Raw genomic sequence first — 6,000 nt, 5'->3', positions numbered from 1 at the left:
TCAAGACTATCTTTCTTTAACAAAGAGTGTCAGACCCTTGCCGAAACGCGTAACTTTTCAGGATTGACAAAACAAACTTAACCTAACCTATCTGTAGGATAACCTTACGAAAATTCTGAAATGTTGACGGTTTCAGAATTATGACTAATGATAATCTGACAATCATTACAATACATAGACATAGTATATACTATGGATGGTATAGAAAGGATGCCTATCTCTTATGGCAGAATTGTTGCAAAAGTGACCGCTTTCAGCTTTAAATAATAGTGCTTAATCTCTTCGGTGGCGCTAGTTAGGCTCTGGGACATGAGTATAACATGAACCATATAAGGCAACAAATAACCCGACCAAATTACGTAGGTTGTTTTTGGTAGTATTTCGGTGTATAGTGGCGCCGCCTAATTACTGTTTTTTGAAGGACACTTTTCATATATAGAGATTTGGCTCCTTTATACCAAAGATAGATATAACTCCGTAATAGATGGATACAGTCTAAGGAAAAAACGTGCCTCGAAAATCACGAAAATTTGATTCTCGATCAGATGGCGCCACTAGTTTTGGCCTACTCTCGTATAGAGGGCGTTGACTGTTTCGTTTGTTATTTATAATTTTAACGCATACCAGTAAAAGAACATGGGTCAAAATTATATAAAAATAATTAATGCAAATACAAAAAATCATTTATCCATATTAAATACATTTTATCGTATTTTTATAAATATTTATTTTTAGTTTTAAAGTGTGTCGACAGATGGCAGTGAATTTACTGGGGTTACAAAATTTACTATGACAGTACCGCTCTAGTATAAGTTACTCTATGTTTATACATATAGTCTCCATGGTATATACAATAATATGACTCAATAATTATTTATTTATATTATATAAGGATTTACGATCCGGTACGGGGGAGCTGCACACATTCATAATTTGATATATATATAGGTACCTATCAATGCATTCAAAATGTTATGGCAAACTGGTTTGTAGCTTAATAGCAATACTGATTAAACTTGGTTTAAATTCAAGCCATTTAATTTCCCATTCCATAAATGTGACGTTTTCAACCAAAAGGTACCACATTGTCGCTTGTCGATAAGGTTGATTTCTAATTGAAGCTATATGGAAATAGCGCCTTACTGACAAGCGACAATAAGTACCCTTTTGGTTGAAAATGGCACAAATTATGTTTGTTTTAGCAAAATGCCTAAGTACTATAGTGAAGTCTCTACATTATATAGTGCCTCTACTGGAGATTATTTACAACTTTATAATTAAGTAGCTTCTGCCCATATGTGTAGAATATGTACTTACTTCCATTCCTTTTTTTCCATTCCCGGGATTAAAAACTATCATGTCCTTTCCCTGGACTGGCAAAAAATTTAGATTTTTTAAGTGGTTTAAGCGTAAAGGATGACTCACGTTAGACCGGGCCGTGACCGTGCCGGAGCTTCCGGCGCTAACTTTTCTATGACATGACAGGTGATCACGTGATGCTTTCCATAGAAAACAAAGCGCCGGAAGCTCCGGCCCGGACACGGCCCGGTCTAACGTGAGTCATCCTTTAAGAGAACAGACAGTTTTCACATGACGCCTTTGCTCGCATGTCAAACAGACCCGGCTGCCGTGACTGCACGCGATCCTGACTGCAATTAGGTCACCTGCTATTGATCCTGGGTCCCTGGATGTGACAGATATGCAGGTTCCGAAAAGTTTGCAAAAGTTGGAAGTTTTCGGAAATTTTAGGAAAATTTCACAGCAAACAAACTCGTTTTTCAGTTTCCAAAATTTTTCCATTTGCAAATTTCGAAATTCCGGAAATATTCCTATGGCATCACCAACATCCACTATTCGTATTTTGATTATGAAAAACCGGACAAGTGCGAGTCGGACTCGTCCACCGCGGGTTCCGTACTTTTTAGTATTTGTTGTTATAGCGGCAACTGTCTAGCTATCACGGTTCATGAGATACGGCCTGGTGACACACAGACAGACAGACGGACAGTGGATTTAAGTAATAGGGTCCCGTTTTACCCTTTGGGTACGGAACCCTAAAAAAGACTCGGAGTCTAAAAAAAATCTGCAATAACAAAAGCAAGCAAGCAAGTCAGTAAAACTGACACCTGAATATCGCTACGACTTTGCACGCATCTCAAATAGTGATCCCGGAATCCTGACTGCCGATGCCGTCAGGCGATCCAGCCTGTAATTAGGTCACCTGCTATTGATCCTGGTTCCCTAGTACGTGACGGGTCTATTACACCCATCGTCAGGTTAATAATAGAGCAGTGGACAATTATTTTACAATGGGCTGCCGTTTATCATGAGACTGTAGGTTTTTATTGTTTTTATGACATTTTAATGCTGTTCAATATAAAAACACGAAGCAGAAGGATATTTTATGATCAGAGGTCCATCAGGCAGATAGTTAATTATTTATGCCTGAGTTTTTTTCTTTACCTAAAAAAAGAAAAACCGGAGAATTGCGAGTCAGACTCGCCCACCGAGGGTTCCGTACTTTTTAGTATTTGTTGTTATAGCGGCAACAGAAATACATGATCTGTGAAAATTTCAACTATTACGGTTCATGACTATGAGATAAAGCCTGGTTACAGACAGACACACAGACGACACAGAGACGACGACGACAGAGACAGACAGTTGAGTCTTAGTACCTAATAGCCCGTTTTTACCCTTTTGTCCTTTGGGTATGGAACCCTAACAAAGTGGAATGATGTTTTCTACCTGCGGTTAGCTTTTGTTTTTGAAAAGTTTACCAATTCATTGTGTATACCATTATATAGGTATATCTATTACTTATTTCATTTGATACAGTCAGCGACATTATTAGCTTAGCACCCCTGCATACAAATATGGACCTAAAGAATTTGCAGTGTGATTATATAGTCGAAAATAGGTGAGTTTTGAGAGTAATACTAGTTTATATATGTATACATAAAAAAATAGTAAGAATTAACTATTTTATTTGTTTTACTTTTATTTTAGTTTTAAGTATTTGTAATTAGTCTGATATGGGTGTACTAGTACGTGATGCCTGAAAATAAAACTTTATTTATTTTATTTTATTTATTTATTTTATATACTAATTCTCGCAAACCGCCTCAGTTAAACGGTAGAACCAAGTAGAACCTTTGAAAAGTGTTAATGCATTTTATTTAAACTATCGCTTATTCGAGCGATAGAGAGACAGAAAATCGATTTTATAACAAACTTTTTGGATACCCTGGCTTGAGGGGCTGAGAAGCACCATATCATCGGCATAGCTCAGGTTGTTAACGCATATGTTAGCAACATGGCAACCCGTCCTGGTACCTCTCAGCTCCTCAATCAGACCATTAACGTAGAGGCAAAATAGGTCCGGAGAAGTTATGCCCCCTTGACGTACACCACACTCTAGCCTATAATCGTTAGAGAGGGTATCGCCCCATTTCACGTTGTTTGTTTGGTTTTCGTACCAATACCTAAGAACATTGACCGTGTCTACCGGCACGTTTGATCCCAAGAGCTTAGTCCACAGTAGTTCGTAATTTACTAGGTCGAAGGCACGGCTCAGGTCTAGAAAACATGCATACACAGATGTATGTTTACTGATGTAGTAGTTAACTACCGTTTTGAGACTAAGTATCGCGGACTCGGTCGATAGGCCGGCACGAAAACCAAACTGCGCGTCATTCAACCTTATGTTTTTCGTCAGTTCGGGCTGCAACAACCTCTCAAGCACTTTACCAATTATTGTGCCCAGGGATATTGGCCTATAATTTTTCAGGTCAGACAGATCACCGCTTTTATTTTTGACTATAGGGACCACTATAGTTTTCATTAGTGCTTCAGGTAGGTAGCTAAACTGGATACACAGATTAAATAAGATAGCCAGTACTCTCGGCATCTCATCGCTAGCATATAGTAAATGCTCCACGCTCAACCCGTCGTGTCCCGGAGACTTGCCTCTCTTCATACGTTTAACAACATCCGCGACATCCTTTTAGTTTTTCGCGGTAGGCCCTCTGTACTCCACTCCATGCAAAAGGGGCTTTTGCTTAATTATTTACATATATGTACTTACACTGACCCAAATCACAATGCACACAGTCTGTGGTTGCAAGACTTGCGTGTTCAGTTCACTCCCTCGTTGGCTCGTTGGGAAACCATTAAAGTTTCATGCTGAGCAAAGAGTTGCTAACGGGTATTCCTGTTATTCTGGCTTTAACAAGTAATTATTAGCCCAAATATGTTTTTAGGGTTCCGTACCCAAAGGGCAAAAACGGGACCCTATTACCAAAGAGGATATAATAAGATAGAGCGGTACTGTCATAGTAGATTTTGTAACCACAGTAAATTCATAAATCTATCGACACACTTTAAAACTAAAAATGAAGATTTATAAAAATACGATAAAATGTATTTAAATATGGATAAATGATTTTTTTTATTTTCATTAACTATTTTTATCATTTTAACCCATGTTCTTTCACTGATATGCGTTAAAATTGTTAAATAACAAACGAAACCGTCAACGCCATCTATAGGACAGTAGGCCAAAGCTAGTAGGGCCCTCTGATCGAGAATCTAATTTTCTTGATTTTCGAGGCACGTTTTTTCCTTAGACTGTATCCATCTATTACGGAGTTATATCTATCTTTGCTATTACTAAGACTCCGCTTTCCGTCTGTCTGTCACGGCTGTATCTCATGAACCGTGATAGCTAGACAGTTGAAATTTTCACAGATGATGTATTTCTGTTATAACAACAAATACTAAACTAATAGATTTTTAATAGATTTTATGAGCCATGTTGCTTGAATTAAATTAATATAATACAATATAGGTACAATAAACAGTACAGAACCCTAGGTGCGCGAGTCCGACTCGCACTTGGTCGGTTTTTTCGCTACGCTATAATTAGTTACAATCAAATATCTATTTTGTTTTTTTGTAAAAAGTTTATTGAGCATTTTCAACAATTATCTACAAAACATTTTTAATTAAAAAGGCAGGCACTATTTGACAGCATGAGCATACTTCTTAAGCTTATTTGAGCTATGTTAAAAATAGTCAGGTTGGTACCTACTCATAAAGTGCACTAACTATATTTTATTACAATCAGAAGCAGATATTATAAATTATCTGCAGAATCTGTAAGGTAAACGTACCAGTGCTGGACATGCTGATACTGCCTGATACCCAGTAGTTGACACCATTTTGTCAAATGTATTGCTATTGACAGTAAGGTAATTATTGAAGTAAGTTTAAAGATGTACAGTCGCCATCAGATATATCGGAGCAGCCAAGGTGCTCAAAAATATCTAAACACGCACTCTAACGCCTTGACAATAGAGGCGTGTTCAGATATTTGTGAGCGCCTTGGCCGCTCCGATATATCTGATGGCGACTGTACTGGGACAGTGACGAGCACTAGGACGTCTACCTTAGTCGAGAAAAAAAATGTACGTAGTTAATTTCACTGTACAGTCGCCATATGCTTATAAATATCTGTCTTGCGTCTATTTTCAAGACGTACATAACAGTACACATTGTTGTACAAAGGCATTGTCAATTTCACTTAAAATAGTAATAAATCTTAATTTATTCATGGCAGTGTTTCATTTGTAATAATTATATTAGGTACCTACTCATAAAGTTGTTATCGTTCTTATTTAGACGGTAGTCACACTGCCCCGCACTTCGTAGCGACGTCCGGTGCTGCGGTTTTTAGTTTAGAATCTATATTTGTATACAAAAACCGCATGGTATAACACAGTGGCTTCGCGTCTCCTTGCGAAAGTGCGAGTCGCACGACGATGTGTGCTTTCGGGCGGAGATGCGGTGCACGCCGCAGGGTATGCCACGCCGAGCTCTATAGTACCGTAAGGATTTTTGTTCATAAACGCGGTTCGTCGTGCACCGCAGCTCCGGACGAAGATACGGAGAAAATCCGTACGGTGGTGCGTCATCGCCGCATGCGAATTCGTCGTTGCG

This window comes from Cydia strobilella, chromosome 24 (genome assembly GCF_947568885.1).
Source record: "Cydia strobilella chromosome 24, ilCydStro3.1, whole genome shotgun sequence".
Lineage (NCBI taxonomy): Eukaryota > Metazoa > Arthropoda > Insecta > Lepidoptera > Tortricidae > Cydia > Cydia strobilella.
The sequence above is the reverse complement of the archived record's forward strand: the minus strand, read 5'-3'. Positions refer to the sequence as shown.